The sequence below is a fragment of the Phycodurus eques genome, chromosome 4 (genome assembly GCF_024500275.1).
Source record: "Phycodurus eques isolate BA_2022a chromosome 4, UOR_Pequ_1.1, whole genome shotgun sequence".
Classification (NCBI taxonomy): Eukaryota; Metazoa; Chordata; class Actinopteri; order Syngnathiformes; family Syngnathidae; genus Phycodurus; species Phycodurus eques.
Genome location: NC_084528.1, coordinates 7,914,661 through 7,932,444, shown reverse-complemented (window position 1 = coordinate 7,932,444; position 17,784 = coordinate 7,914,661).

Genomic DNA, 17,784 nt, shown 5'->3' with positions numbered 1-17,784 from the left:
ACATTAAAAGGCTGAAATTATTTTAAGTAAGTAGTACAATTGACCCTCCAACCCTGCACTCGTTCATCACTTTCAATTTCAGGCTGATTAGGAGAAATATACTGATTGTAACTTTAGTCACGCTTGCATTTAATTTATGTCCCTCTCTGTGGTTTAGTTTGGGCTTATGTGCTGTTTTCATTGCTAACCACATCTAAAAATGGGACATTCTTTGATTAAATCATAATAGACGCAAACCTAACATTTTCCATTTTGAATAAAAACGCTTCATGGTACACATAATTTTTCGCAATGTCGGTTTTGACCACATGGAGCTAATACTACAGTCATCCAACCCTAAAGCCTCGATGTTATTTTAACCACTTCACCCTGTTCCAGTGATAAAAATGTTCCTTTGACTTGAACTAATGTGCTGTCCTCATGTCATTCAGATAAACCCATGTTTTCTTACTTCTCCTCTTTTTCCAGGTTTGTTGACATTCAAGCGAGTAGTGGCAGTCCCACGGAGTCATGTTGTTGTATAGTATTCATTCAATTTACTTGTAGACTACAGCTCGACAGCAGTAAGGCGCTTAATGTATTGGCCAGATAACCCTCGCGTCGGACACATCGAACATTAAGCATACTGAAATGACAGCAATGGAATCTGGAAAAGAATCTGTCTCTGCAATGAAAGAAGGACCATCAGCTTCAGTTTATCAGACATCCAGAGTTTCACACACATGACAGGGCCAGCATCCAAACATAATAATAATGACTTTGCCTGGTCATAGCCAATGGAAAACAGCTTGTTCTGGTTATATGCTTTCAGTGTGGGTCTCCCAGTGAAGCCAGATCAGTAAAAAGTATCTCATAATGTGAATACAAATTAATTATGTTTCCAATTTCCAAAGTGCCAAAATACCTTTCAAGCTAAGAAAAGAAATAAATCAAGTCTAAAGATAATGGCTGGAATTGGAATAATAAGAAGCGACAACATCAGCGACACAGTGATGATGAGAAATTTGTGATTTGAAGACTCTTGTTAATCAGAATCAGAATCAGAATCATCTTTATTTGCCAAGTATGTCCAAAAAACACACAAGGAATTTGTCTCTGGTAGTTAACCCAAATCTCTGACCGTACATCAGAGACAGCAATCTTAGATTTGACAAATAAATCAGTACGGATCTTTCTGGCTCTTGACACTTTCACTTATATTATTTCAGAAAAGTGAAACCAGACAAGCACCATATGGATCGTGTAGTCTGACTCAGGACCTTTAACCGCAGTCAAATCTGATCAATCGTGGTTTCTGAATGGGAAATAAAGCCATGAGTGGAGATTAAAAGTTTAAAATCACATACAGCATTACAAAATTTCAGTCAAAACCTTCACTTCAAATGGTTGGTTTGTTGGAATCTTTTGTGGGGTTTTTTTTCCATGCACTGCCACAACTTAAATTTTTTTATGTATACATTTACAAAGGATGCATAACTGAGTGGTGCATGCTCGCTGATTCATAATACTGTTGAAATAATTTTGGGTTAGAAATCTCAGACTGCTCATGATTTGCAACAAAATTTGCAACAAGATAATAATGAATAAATGTGAATATTTTCCGAAAGTACTTGTAATCATTTGCACACAAACAATGGGGAAAACTTTAAATAGTTATTTATGGATTTTTAAGCCAACACTATCGTGGTCTGGCGCGCTTGAGCTCTGATTGGGTTGAATGTGGCCCCCGAACTAAAATGAGTGCTATTTAAGTGCAGTCCATTTCCCATTTTACCATCTACACAATATTGACCACGATAAAGTGTTGAAAATGGCTTGCTCTCTTCGACAATACAATGTTAATGGAGTTTTTTTGATAAGTGATGGTTTTGGAGATATGAGGATTCTGCCTGACACCAGCGCTATATTAAATTCTAAAAACACTCCAAACTATAATCCCAAAACACTAAAGTAAATGTCTTATAGCTAAGTACAAAAAATATACTCCAATAAATCTCACACTTACTAAGGTGAATAATGAAGTCCTGTGTGCTGTATGTATAGAGGTAACTTTCTTAATGAAGATAAGTTTAAAGTTACCTCCTGTAATTCATGTTGTTACTCATAATGTTGCCATCCAAGGGGATGTTCTTTTTCCTTCTTCCTGAATTGGGGGGCCTGGCAGTGACAGAGATTATCTGATGCCTAGTTACTTTGTTGTTTCACATATTCTTTATCACCCTGTTTGGGTTTTTATTTTGATTCTTCTTGTGAACCATTTCAATTTAATGTCAAATTGTTGGATCACGAACCATTTTCAACAATGTAGTTTATGTCAAGCTCTATGTAAAAGCCAGAATAACATTAAAGCCATTCCCCTCGACAAAATGCTTACGTGTGTTCCTCAGGGTCTCCAAAAGCCGAATGGGAGCCAAACAGCTTTTTGCTAAGAGGCTCCTGTCCAATGCAACCGTCTCCCGCATTCAGTCAATGAGTCAGAATAATGACTTAAAGCGGCAAACATTATCTGCGTTATCTGCTTGTTAGCCTAACTCGAGCTCTGACAATATGCTTAGTGTAGCACATCATCAGCATATCTGAGAGGGGAGAGTAGCGAGTAGTGAAAACAGGAAGGACGGCTCAAAGTGTGATACTTAACCCCAAACAAACCTCCTAAATGCAGAACTCTAAGGAACTGTGTTATGTCTTTTGATTGGTCAGAAGCATCTATCCATCCTTTGTTTCCTTATTCGGGTTGCAGGTGGGTTGGTGCCATACCCTGGAGTCAAACACCAAACCTCAGAGCCAGTTTTTGGTGTATCTTTGGGGAGACGTAGAGAAGATGTGAATGGTGACATGCTTCCTTTTTGCAGATCAGCTGTTCAACTATTCTCTTATTTGAATGGATAAGCAGAAGTATATTTCATGTTTTGTCTCCCAATGTTTGTTGCCAATTTTTTCAAAACTGCTAATTAAACCATTCTGTTAAAACCTCAAAGTAGTGAGAGCAATAATCCAAACTGGGAAACAGCAGTTGAACAGTGAGGCTATAAAATAACCATCAACATTTTCAAGTCAAACATCCAAAGGAGAATGCCTCGTGGTATAATCTGAAGTCCAACGAAACTTTTCTGTGAAAAATTATTCCTCAAACAAGGCGGCACAGTGACCGGCTGGTTAGCACATCTGCCTCGCAGTTCCGAGGACCGGGGTTCAAATCCCAGCCCCGTCTGTGTGAAGTTTGCATGTTCTCCCCATGCCCGCGTGGGCACATCCCCAAAAAATTAAATAGTGATCAGTGATCATCATGATCACAGTATCTGAAACCATATTGCCTAATGACATGAAAATGATCAGAGAAGCTTCCTCAGAAACAACATATTTTTACTGAGCTGAAAATGTGTATTTGTTCTATTTCACAAGCAACAATATTGATGTCTTACACATACATAACTGTACATACCATCAAAAGCAACCACAAAACTCAAGGTGCAGTCTTGTGCTGCCTGGCAACATTAATACTTGAACTGTCTTTTATCCATTGATGTTTTTGTCACTGATTGTATACAAGATAAAAGGCCTGTTCACAACTCTCTATAGGTCTGGAAAAAAATATATAACAGCTTCTGACTACGGTGGAAAATGAATTAAATATACTGAAAAAAATTGTTTAAAATGAACAACTATCACAGAATTTAAACAAAATGATCATTTTTTGCACTAGAACAGGCAAGAATCATGATCAGAACGAGTGTATGAAAATCAATTCCTCCGAGTACGTAATAATCGATGATAAACAACAGTATATTAGAAATCTCATATGAATAACGTGAAATCCAAGATGTCAAACACCATAACTATTATTCATAAAACTAAGGATGTCTTCATTAGAAAAACAATATAGACTGTTACTGCCATATATGATTTATTGTTTGGAAACATGGGGCAACACGTAAAAAAACGACACTCACAATCAATATAATACCATAATTATTTGTCGAGCTTGCTATATAGAACCAACTGACCCACTATTTATTCATTTAAATACACTCAAATGTGATGACTTAGTTAAATTCAAAACATCACAAGCAATGTACAAAATTCACAACAATTTACTTTGCCACAGCACTCAGAAGCTGTTTGAAAATCGAGAGTTGTTACAATCTGAGGGGACCAGGTGTTTTTAAAAAATCTAAAGCAAGAACATATTGTACATGCAGTAAAACAGAAATGTGTCTCTGTTGGAGTTAACTTGTGGAATGACTATGATAATACACTGAAAACATGTAGCTTCCTTATTCTGTTTAAAAACATGTATAAAACAAGATTAATTAAAAAAATATATAAAAATCAGATATAAATATATATTTGTGGTAGGACCCGATAAGTTTTTTATATATAGATTTAATTTTTTATATACTGTATAGAGAAATATATATATATGTATGATTTCACTGGAAAAAACAACAACTAAAAAATTGTTGAAAATTGCTGTTTGTTAAATATAAGACCGATGTGAATTTTAAAAAATTTAAAACACTTTTTTTTTAAAAAAAATAACTCTCAAACATCCCTGTTGTTGATGGAAGGGGTACTGTCAAACTTCCACTCTTTTTGGTATACAGTTCTGGCAATGTACACCCATTCAGCGAACATTTTTGCATGTATACAAGAAACAATTTTGAAGATGGTTAAATGTCAAGTCAAACCAGATGGATGCATTTTACCATTTCACCTTTGCAATACTAACCACACCAAGTGCCTTTTTGACATGACGGTATCAGCTGTTGAACTGCATCATACAACAGGCATTTCATTGAACGTTGCCTTAGGACACAAACAAATGGACTGTGACCAAAGCTCACAGAGTAACAGGATGGACTGATGCTGCTTCTTCTTCTTTTCCTTTCAGCGTGTCATCCCTTTCCATGTGAGCATATCTCCTGCATCCTCCTCTCGAACACCAACTGCCCTCATGTCTTCCCTCACGACATCCATCAACCTTCGCTTTGGTCTTCCTCTAGCTCTCTTGCCTGGCAGCTCCATCCTCATCATCCTTCTACCAATATACTCACTGTCTCTCCTTTGGCCTTTGGACATGTCCAAACCATCGAAGTCTGCTTTCTCTAATTAAAACATCTAACCTTGGCCGTCCCTCTGATGAGCTCATTTCTAATTTTATCCAACCTGGTCACTCCTACAGCGAACCTCAACATCTTTATTTCCGCCACCTACAGCTCTGCTTCCTGTTGTCTCTTCAGTGCCACTGTCTCTAATCCGTACATCATGGCTGGCCTCACCGCTGTTTTATAAACTTTGACCTTCATTCTAGCAGAGACTCTTCTATCACAAAGCACACCCGACACCTTCCTCCACCCGTTCCAACCTGCTTGGACCCATTTCTTCACTTCGTTACCACACTCACCATTGCTCTGGACTGTTGACCCCAAGTATTTAAAGTCCTCCACCCTTGCTATCTCTTCTCCCTGTAGCCTCACTCTTCCCCCACCACCCCTCTCATTCATGAACATATATTCTGTTTTACTTCGGCTAATCTTCATTCCTCTGCTTTCCAGTGCATGCCTCCATTTTTCTAACTGTCCCTCCACCTGCTCCCTACTTTCACTGCAGATCACAATGTCATCAGCAAACATCATGGTCCATGGGGATTCCAGTCTAACCTCATCTGTGAGCCTATCCATCATCACTGCAAAAAGGAAGGGGCTCAGGGCTGATCCCTGATGCAGTCCCACCTCCACCTTAAATTCGTCTGTCACACCTACAGCACACCTCACCGCTGTTCTGCTGCCCTCGTACATGTCCTGTATTATTCTAACATACTTCTCTGCCACTCCAGACGTCCGCATGCACTACCACAGTTCCTCTCTGGGTACTCTGTCATAGGCTTTCTCTAGATCTACAAAGACACAATGTAGCTCCTTCTGACCTTCTCTGTACTTTTCCATCAACATCCTCAACGCAAAATAATGCATCTGCGGTACACTTTCTAGGCATGAAACCATACTGTTGCTCGCAAATATTCACTTCTGCCGGCTCTGCAACTCCGTACACCAGTTGACTAACATGCATGTGATATGGTGTTCCTTCACTAATAGGTTCGATAGACACGCTATAGGAATTAATTGGTTGTGCTGGGACCGCTGGTTTACACAGTTTATACTAACATATCAACTCACAGGTTCTTACAGGTGTTTAGATACTAAAAAGGAATCCCACCGCACCACTCGTCAGTAGCACTGACTGCTCATTTCCCCACATCCTGTCCTGCCCTATTCTGTCCTCTCTTATCTTGTTCTCTTGGTTAGTTATTGCATGTCTTCACCGGGTGCCCCCCTAGCCCCCCAATCTACAAATGACTGTTGTAATGTTACTTGTGTTCAAATATCTAGACTCTCTCACCATTGTTCTGCTGTGGTTCTCACCCCAAGTCCTCTTGTGCTCTCTGTCCCTCTGTCTGTCCCCTAAAACCCTTTTCTGTCTGGCTGCATTTTCAATAAACATAAGAATAATTTAAAAAATGGGAAAATACGCAGAGGCAATTATTTCAAACTCCCGTGTTGCACAGCAAAACTGTTCCAGCACAAAAGTCATATAGATCCACCATTCTGCACGGCCATGCAACTGAACAGGACAGGCTAAAAAAAAAAGGATTGTTGCTTATCATCCAATTTGTTAATATTTTGGAAACACTTTCTCCTTTAAGAAATAATATCCTTAATATTAATGATTTGTTCCAGAGTCGAATTTCCACCATCATGAAGCCTGTATTGAATGTACAGTGAATGTATGAATTTACATATTAACAAAATGTGTAAAATAAGTTAATCACTGTTAATAAGAAGACACAAACAGAAAACTCACTCCTCACCCATCATTTTGATGGAGTGTGACGAATGCATTGACAAAGGGGGGAGGGAGTATGCAAGCCACGACACAAAGACGAAATATACTGTTGCTGTCTTTCACACTCCATCCAGGCATCTCATTACAACTTTAAACTGTTCAGCTCCTTCATACTTCATTTATTTTTTTCTAAATTTCAAAATAAGAGGCAAAAATAAAATTATTTTTTTTTGTGCGTTTTCCCTCTAATTTCCACACTTCTTGACAGATTCAAAGTGTTCCAACTTCAAAACGTTCAGCTCATTCTAAGTCATTCCATATCATTACAAATCATTCCTAATCATACCCATTCATGCATGTGCGCACGCGTTCACGCTCACGCACACACACACACACACACACCTTCACTTACTCGCTCACAGAGATGTTTCGTCAACAACTTCCCATTGTTGGCAGTCCTGTTTCCACTCTTCTCACTGACCTGCCAATCCTCATCTCATAGGAAACCTTTTCTCTAGCCTTGACGCTATGTGTAATTATATCAAAGATGCTTTCAGCCTTCTTGACAAGAATCCACTGAAATATTTACACTCACCAAAGGTATGTATTAGTGACCAACACCTCGCATTCACGCTCACACACGCACATAAACTTAACAGTGAACCTTTGCCTCGAGCCAGGCCTGCTAAGCCTGCATCCTGTCATCCTCTCCCCATCGCAGGCAAGCTCAAATACCTTTGGAAACGTGTTGTCAGTGTTCCATGGAGCATTCCCCAGACTCTGTCTAAATTGAAATTGTTTGATGTCTACGTCCACAAGGAGCAATCTGTTAGCCCCTCATCTGGAAACAGAGCGGCACCTGTGTTCATTTGTGTGTATGTGTTCATGAATCGACATACACTTGCTCCCCTGCATGTGCGCACACATTGTTAAAATAATGTTCCACATTTGTGAACTAGAGTATGAAGTATTCTCTTAACATGTTTGAGCAGCCATGAGGGTTCTCACTGGAGGTGGACATTTGTGTACATTATATATGGAACCTCAAGACGAACCTCATAGCTCAGTGTGAACCTTCCTCTAAATGTTTTGAAAAGTTTGGCAAGTAGAATGTGCTAGCAGATAGTTTTTTTATATGCCATGTTTATGGGTTTATAATTAAAAAAAAAGATTTCCTCATATTTGAAATAAGACTGAACAAAGAGTCAAATGGGTTCAGCATCACAAATATCACGACAAAAGACTTTCGTGTAGCAGTTCCAGTAGATGATGCTCTGTTATCAATCAACATTTTATGTCATTACCCACGCAGTTTTTACATGATGCAAAGTCAGTACATCCTGAGAAGAAAGAAAAGACGGACATGAATTTTGACTGGCAACTCATATGGCTATAACCACTTCCAATATTTGATGACATCATACATAAGAACTGTATCAAAAAGTCTGCCTGATTACGAAGATAATAAAGCTCCATTGTGATTGCATTAGTGTATACTTCTGCAGCGATACATTTGAGTTACTTTCAACAAAACATCTCCGGAGTTCTGAAGAATGCCATTTAACTCTAATACACTGATCGCCTATAATTAATAGGGATCAGCCCCCAAGAACCACATGAGCAGCCCGTGGACTTGTTCTAAATACAATTGCTCACCAGTGATGGGACGTTGTGATTTCCTAGGAATGTTGTTGAAGTGGTCATTTGAAAATGTAAATGTTGCATATTGATATTTATCCTGACTTTTTAAATCATTGTTCATAATTATTATGAGAAATCTGTCACGATTTGATTTTGACTGGACCCAGAAGCAAGCGGAGGCTGAGAGGGTTGTGGCGAAAGGTTTATTGAAGAGGATATTAAGGTGGATCCTTGGGGCGTATTGGCACGTCGTTGAGACGAGGAACGTGCGGCAGGCGGTGGCGTGGCGTGGCGGAGGAGGTCAGCACGGCGGGGAACACGGAAAGAGCACCGAGGAGAAGGAAGAACACGGAGGTCAGAAGGATATCTGAGACTGGCGTAGCTTACGCGCAAGTGAGAGAGACGTTATCCCACAGGAGAATGTTAATACTCTGGCGAGAGTTTCTGGGATCTGGCAGGCTTTTATGCAGGTGATGACGCTCTCAATTTCAAAAAGGTTGGCGGACCCCTGACCTCTAACAAAACAACAATGGTGAAAAAAAACCTGTTTCCAATTTACACGAATGTTAAGCACACTGTTTGACAGTCAGTGCTGCTCTTATATCTCAAAGACACTAAAACCTGGATAACCTTGAACTTTTTAAACGTGAAGTGACACTGTTTGGTCCAAGTGGCCCTTTTACAGTAAATCCTCGCTTGTTGACTTGGGCCCTTTGACACAATACGCAAAGCCAAAAGTCTTTCAAATGGACCATGATTTTAAATTGGATCGGGAAATTGCTGCAGTAGTCAAATCCAGCCTCTTTTATAATAGGCAGCTGGTGAAGGTAAAACCCTTTCTTGCACAAGAGCACTTAGAAACAATAATCCATGCCTTTATTACATCTCAGCTGGATTACCGTAATGCACTTTATTTTGGAGTCAGCCAGTCCTCCCATAAACGGTATCCAGCTGTCTTAAAATGCTGCTGCTCGCCTACTAACTGGAGCACCTAAGAGCAACTACATTAACTCCAGTCCTGGCCTCACTCCACTGGCTGCCGGTGCAGTTTAGAATACATTTTAAGATTCTTTTTTTTTTTTTTTTCCATTTCTATGAGCTATAGCCAATTCTGCCCCTCAGCCCTTCAACGCTTTGTCTTAGCCCTTCAAACGAAGGGCTAAGGGGAAGGGGTAAATGGCCCTGGATGGAATTGGGATGACACATCGTGACCCTTCACCGCCTCCTGGCTCTGTTGTAGGCAGATGCGACAATTATTTATATTTGCTAGATGCCATCTTGTGTCAAATGAATGTTACTATTAATATTATTATAAATTGTTTTTTTAATTTAAATGTGCCTGTTTGTGCAGTTTCTAAACGTGACTGTTATTTTTCAAATTGTTTATTATAAATGTTTCCTACCATGTGACAGGGTGCATAAACTTCTATAGTCTATCATCATCCATCACCTTAAAACCCGTTTTATAGAAGGAACATTTTGACCTAATAAATAACACCAACACCAACCATTACAAAACATAACCAAACATTTGGTAAACACACACAAAAAAGAAAATATCTTAAACAGAATAGAATAGAAAATAAATTTTAATGTCACTGTCAAAGGAACATTCGTTGTCATTCTGGCACTGGGCTTGTCGTTCTGAGGTGTCGTGTGCTGTTGTAGAAGACAGTTGCCTTGCCACATCCCTGTGGAGGAAAAGGCGTCCGGTTATTTATGATGTTGACCTCGTGTGTTTCGTAAACTCGCTGTCAGAAGAGAATATTCACTGGGAATCACAGCTAAAGGCATCACGTCGATGAAATACTGCATTACATGAGTGATGAGGCTACAGTTTAACTATATGGAAAGTGAACGTCACGGTATACTCAGAAGGGACATTATTAGCAATGCTACGTTAGCTGCGTAGCTTCTGAATGTGACTTAGCTGTCTAACAATTCCTTCAAATTGTTCATCAAATGGAGTACATTGTTGTGAAGCCCGTTTAATGTGAATTTGTCGGTAGACTCGCGATACGGTACGTGAGCTCATCATAATCAGCTATTTAACCAACAATTTAAAACATGAATGATATTTATGCTCACTTACATTTAAATACAGTACCTCCTTGTCTGTTCTGCCATCTTGTAAGCAAGCTCTTCGCCTGTCAGCGGGGGTGGAGTCCCATACCCCTCGCTTTCAAGTGAGCTTCCCCACCACACTTGATTTCATGGGTGATACACCCCTTCATCTTAGCCCTTCCCCTAGATATTGGGATACTCCTTTGTTCTCGTGCACACGCAAAACCAAGGTCGAAGACGAAGGGGAAGGGGTAACGGGTAACGGGTAAAATTGGGATTTGCCCCAAATCTCTGAATGGTGTTTCCCCGGTTTACCACGCTGAGCTACTCCATTCTTACCAGCTCAGCTGATCAGCTGCTTCTTGAGGTGCCGACGCCTAGGCTGAAGCTCAGAGGGGGTAGGGCCTTTTCCATTGCTGGTCCCACGGTGTGGAATGACCTCCCTCTGTACATTTGAGAAGCCCCCTCCATGTCCATTTTAAAAATCTGTCTTAAAACCCATTTTTATTCTTTGGATTTCAACCCAGCTTAAGACTCAGCATCAGTGTTTTTAATGTTCTTTTTCTTTCAATTGTTTATCTAAAATAGTATTTTCTTAAATTCAATTCTTATATATGTACAGCACTTTGTTTTCAGCTCTGATTGTATTTAAAGGGCTTTATAAGTAAAGTTGAGTTGAGAGTTGAGTAATGACTGAATGGTTTTGGTACAGTGTGCAGAGTTCGGGCAATGGAACTGCATTGAGCCCTCGCAAGAAAGCAAAGCAAAGTTAGGGATATAATATTACAGAAGTTATTTTAGAATTGTAATAATACCTACAAAATGGTTTGCATGTCATGAACACTTTGAAATGTGAAAATGCCTCACAGTGGTTTAAATGCTAAGACACAAACATTTGTTGTTGTGCTGTACGATTTTGTGTCCAAAATTTACCAATTAAAGAGAGTCATTTCAGTAGCTGCATCATAATTTACTATATGAATGTGTGTGTTTAAATATCCATCGTTGATCAAATGTGAACCAGTTGAGACACATGATTGATTGTGGGCCAGTGTGTAGCTTCCACCTGGAATTGGGTAGATCATATCAATGTAACTCTTTTACTCTTGAGCACATTCCATTCTTTCCACACCATTTTTGCCAAATGTCGACAAATCAGAAGTGAGTGAATGATATGAACTGCGCTGTAGGACATTACATAACATGGAGACTCTGAAAATGATTAGGATGCTCGCTGATTTACAGTTGTAAATCATGGCGTTTATTTGACGGGATAGTACTTGAATCACTTGGCTTTGGCTTTTACTTTTTCAAGACAATCTGAAGAATCCAAAGACAAATCCAACTAAACGGGGTGATCCTGACTTCTCATCCAGCTTATACAGCAGGTAAACGTTTTCATTACCCAACAATAATATCAGCTTGTCAAGATGTTTGACTTTTTCATAACTTTTGCTTTCACTTAAAACATTTTGTTTGTTTGTTTGTTTTGGTTGATGAACACCTATGCTTGTTTTATCCATCGAATACACAAACACACACATGCGCACGGATGCACACATGCGCATGCGTGCACACAGACACACACACACACACACACACGCAGAGCCGTTGGATGTTCCATGTGCTGTTCGTGCATAACTATTGAAACACAAGCTGTGTGTTTTTATGTTAGCTGGACAGCAGATAACGTGTTTATTAACGATGGCTTCATGACGTTTCTATGAATGTGTTCCTTTTGTTTTCAATGAAAGTGGATCACTCCTTTGAGGTCTGTTGACTGAGGAAGACAAAAATCACTAGATTTGCGGTTCCACGCTTTTATTTTTTAAAAATAGTCACTGGAGAGGTCTTAATACTCACTAAACTAAAGCAAGAAAGTCACTAAGTTCACAACATGTTCTGAGGACTAAGGCTACTAGGTGAAGCATCAAGTTTCAGCTATCCATCCATCCATCCATCCATTTTCTGAACCACTTATCCTCACAAGGGTCGCAGTGCTGGAGCACTGGCAGGAGGCGGGGTACACCCGGAACTGGTTGCCAGCCAATCGCAGAAGTTTCAGCTATCTCAAAGCAAAATAAATCATCTGGACTGCACAGTCCAGCATGGAACCTGCAGTAAATTTTGAACTTGGCAAACATTTCCTATCATGAGAAACAGATTGAGTCCTGTGGTCAAGGGTGTACCCCACCTCTCGCCCAAGTCAGCTGGGATAGACTTCAATTCAACCACTGCCCTACTGAGGACAAACAGTATTGGAAAATGGATTAATGGAGAAACTGATCTAATTATAAATGTTTGTTTTATTTTCATCAACTATGTTTATCACATCAAACCCTTGAATTCATCAATTTTTATTAATAAATAATTGCTTAATGCTAGTTTAAACTCTAGATACGGTATATGAATGCCCTTAAAGACACATTTTCCCTGAAAATTTTAATCAAATTAGTAAAAAGTTGGCGGCACGGTGGACGACTGGTTATAGCGTCAGCCTCACAGTTCTGAGGTCCGGGGTTCAATCCCCGGCCCCGCCTGTGTGGAGTTTGCATGTTCTCCCCGTGCCTGCGTGGGTTTTCTCCGGGCACTCCGGTTTCCTCCCACATCCCAAAAAACATGCATGAATTGGAGACTCTAAATTGCCCGTAGGTGTGAATGTGAGTGCGAATGGTTGTTTGTTTGCATGTGCCCTGCGATTGGCTGGCAACCAGTTCAGGGTGTACCCCGCCTCCTGCCTGATGATAGCTGGGATAGGCTTCAGCACGCCCTAGTGAGGAGAAGCGGCTCAGAAAATAGATGGATGGATGGATGGATAGTAAAAAGTCAACCAGGGTGCTCTGCTTTAGAGACTCCACTGTCAATGAGAAAAATATACGGTACTTCAATGCAAAACCTAATCATAGTGGAGGTGTTTGTGTGTCCCAATGACCCTATGAGCTAAGTTGTCTGGGGCTTTATGCCCCTGGCAGGGTCACGCATGGCAAACAAGTTGTCTGGGGCTTTATCATCCATTAGCTAACAGGTCCTAGGTGAGGGACCAAGTACGGCTCAAAGACCCCCCGTGACTGGGAAGAATGCACCCCCCCCCCCCCCCCGCCCCCCCTATTAGAACTTGAACAGTGTTCTGGTATTGGACTTCTGAGCTTGTCACTGACTGTGAAACACCATAATCAGACATAAGGGTCGCAGTTCGATGATTGACTTTGTGGTCGCGTCATCGGACTTCTAGCTGCATGTCTTGGACGCTCGGGTGAAGAGAGGGGCGGAACTGTCAACCGATCACCACCTGGTAGTGAGTTGGCTCTGATGGTGGGGGAAGATGACATTCTAACCGAGCAGACCCAAACGTATTGTGAAGTTCTGCTGTGAGCGTCTGGCAGAGTCCCCTGTCAGAATTAGTTTCAACTCCAATCTCCAGCAGAACTTCGCCCACATCCGAGGGAGGCAGGGGACATTGAATCAGACTGGACCATGTTCCATGCCTCGATTGTTGAGGCTGCCGAGTGGAGCTGTGGCTGTAAAGTGGTAGGTGCCCATCGTGTTGGCAACCCCCGAACCCGTTGTTGACATCAGCGGTAAGAATTGCCGTCAAGCTGTAGAAGGAGTCCTATCGTGCCTTTTTGGCCTGTGGGATTCCGGAAGCAGCTGATGGTTACCGACTGGCCAAGCGGAACGCAGCTTTGGTGGTCGCTGAAGCAAAAACCTGGGCATGGGAGGAGTTCAGTGAGGCTATGGAAAACAACTTCTGGACGGCTTCTAGGAAATTCTGGTCCACCATCAGGAGTCTCAGGAGGGGGAAGCAGTGAACCATCAACACTGTGTATCGTGTGGATTGGGCACTGATGACCTCAACTCAGGACGTTGTGAGTCGGTGGTCCAAATACTTTGAAGACCTCCTCAATTCTACCGACATGCCTTCCCAGGAAGAAGCAGAGTCTGGGGACTCCGAGGCAGGTTGCCCTATCTCTGGGGTTGGTTCTCCCTTAGAGATACGGTGAGAAGCTCGGTCATCCGGGAGGGGCTCAAAGAAGAGCCGCTGCCCTTCAGCATAGAGAGGAGCCAGATGAGGTGGGAGGGGCATCTGGTTACCATGCCCCCACACCTCCCTGGTGAGGTGTTCCGGGCATGTCTCACAGCAAGAGGCCCCAGGGATGACCCAGGACACGCTGGAGAAACTATGTCTCCCAGGTGGCCTGGAAATGGCTCGGGGTCCCCCCTGAAGAGCTGGACAAAGTTGCTGGGGAGAGAAAAGTCTGGGCTTGTCTGCTTAAGCTGCTGCCCCAGCGACCCAACCTCGGGTAAGCGGTAGAAAATGGATGGATGGATGGATCGTTCAATATTATCCATCCACTTTTTTATTAATGGAGAAAGTGTACAAATATTTTATGATAGCTTTCCTCATCAGAGATGTGTGTTATTTGGTCCGCCGCAACCACATGACTCCTGATAATGCTTTGGCTACTGCTACTGTAATTCCATGAAAACTATATTTGCATGTTGAATTACTTGCTAACAACTCTTGATGGGCCAGACAACATTATCATTCCTAGAAATAAAAGCAGGCTAATATAATGTGTTCACAACGGGAAAGACAGGATTATTTGGTCATGGAGATATGTGTGATTACGACACATACCTATGGGTTTGTGTGTGCGCAGGTGCATGTGCACACACGTGTATTTGTGTTTCCAAGAAGCACCAAAGCAAAGTGTTAAGCATTTAAAAAAAAATGTTGTCCTGTTCGGCTGTTAGGTCAAGCAAAATGGAGGATCTGTATCCCTTTTATGCCGGAACAGTTTTACTGTGTCACAGTGCAGTATTTAAGTTTCTGCTGTGGTTTCTTCGTACAACCCCAATTCCAATGAAGTTGGGACATTGTGTTAAACATAAATAAAAACAGAATACAATGATTTGCAAATCGTGTTCAACCTATATTCAATTGAATACACTACAAAGACAAGATATTTAATGTTCAAACTGATAAACTTTATTGTTTTTAGCAAATAATCATTAACTTCGAATTTTATGGCTGCAACACGCTCGAAAAAAGCTGGGACAGAGTAGAATTCAGTCATTCACAAGCTTATTTATGTTTAACACAAAGTCACAACTTCATTGGAATTTGGGTTGTATTATAATTGAAGTTTATAGAGAATCAGTTGAACAGAACAACGTTTCTAGAGAGGAGAGAGAAACGAAGACAAAAGACAAAGCACTAATTATAAACAGGATCAGAAAAGTAAGTCATTACATTATCTACAACAATGAAACATTAAATATGAGTGTTGCATGGGGCTGTAGTGCTACACCCTGTGAAGGAAGGACAGAACAAGCTAGAACAGGACAAGGACAGGAGAAGAAGCATGCAGGACGAGGGTCGTGAACCCGGATGTACAACTGAAGTGTGGTGGGAGTGTAAATTATAAAAGTCTATAGGAAGAGAATATGATTAGGGGGATACACAAGCAATTTGCATATTCATTAGGTATTTGTCGCAATCAGTGTGTGGCCCCACACCCAGTGAAAGAATCCCAGGGGTGTGTGCCTGCAGACACATTAAAGTGAATTGACACCGTTTTACTGAAGTGACCTGCAATTGCTGTGCCCGCACCGCGGATGCTAAGGACCCCACCCAATCAATCGAGGGGCGGGATCGGGCCCAGGGGTCCACCCGAGAGCAGCCCAGTGGACGGGACACGTTCCACACCGAGGGACCCAGGGCAGTCCGACGGCCCCACCGAGGCACCCCGACAACTGGTCTCGATGGGGGCCGCAGGTACCCAATGCCGCAGGGACCCAATGCCATGAATATGAGGAGATCCTGAGGCAAAAGGTGCAAGATATGTAACTGCACACCGACACTACAGCATGGATCCTAGACTACCTCACTGGCTGGCCGCAATACGAGGTGTGTCAGAGAAGTTCCTGGTGTAACTGGTGATCATTTCGCCCTGCGGCAGGAACTCGCAGTTGACGATGCCCCTTGCATCGAAGAATGCAATCAACGTGACTTAGACTTCTTTCTTCAGCCTTGGAGATGTCGGACTCTTCCACTGAAGGCTCTGGCGTTTGGTCTCTGGGTCGTACTCAAAGATTCATGACTCATCGTGGGTGATGGCGCTCCCTAGCCAGTTTAGTCTTATTGGTCTCATCAACTCATTGAAATTGTACACTGGAAAAAAATATTTAAAAAAAACAGAACAAAAAAAAAAGATAAACTATTCCCAGCCCTGTTTGACTATTTGTTGTGCAATTGAATAAGATCATTTCAAGTTCGCAGAATTGAGTGGGAAGAAGTCCCAGGTTTGTTGTTAAGCATTCTCTCAAACTCTGGCTTGGACATTCTTACGGGGTTAGGTCTGTTTGTCATTGGGTGTACAGTCTTTAGCGCACTATAAATGGCTACAGGGACCATCTGCTGAGACTAATGGCTCCTGAGACAGACCATCATCACTTGTCAGCTTCTGGGAAAGCATGGTTTCCCTATACAGAAGTAGATATAAAATCTCTACACACCCCAGTATTACATACTTTTACACAATGAATGTCACAAAAATGACCCAGAAAAAAATAGCATGCACACAAGTATTAGCAAAGCAGTTGAAACACTGCCATAAAACCATATTATGAACTCAGTCTTTTGACAGCTTAAACATTGTTTTGTTTGCTCGTTGAGACCTGTAATTTACTGTGATATACTATAGATTCTACATGCAACATATTAACACAACACACCATACATACGCGTTGTGTATTAATTTTAGTGTGTGATAAAGCATCACACACAACTGTGACCATTAACATGATGTTCAAGTTGTTACAGGAAGGTAAAATGATGTTATCTTTATCACAATCTGTTATTGTATGTTTTTTAAATTTGATCCATAATATACCAATCATTACCATGCCCCTCAAAATGAATATAATTTCATATACAGTACGTATGTAGATCATGCATTAATTGGAGACTCTAAATTGCCCGTAGGCATGACTGTGAGTGTGAATGGTTGTTTGTTTCTATGTGCCCTGCTATTGGCTGGCAACCAGTTCAGGGTGTACCCCGCCTCCTGCCCGATGACAGCTGGGATAGGCTCCAGCACGCCCGCGACCCTAGTGAGGAGAAGCGGCTCAGAAAATGGATGGATGGATGGATGACTGGTACCACTATACAAATAGGAACAATTCAAATTATGCAGGTCTGGGGTGAATTTATTTCACGCCCTGTGACAGAAA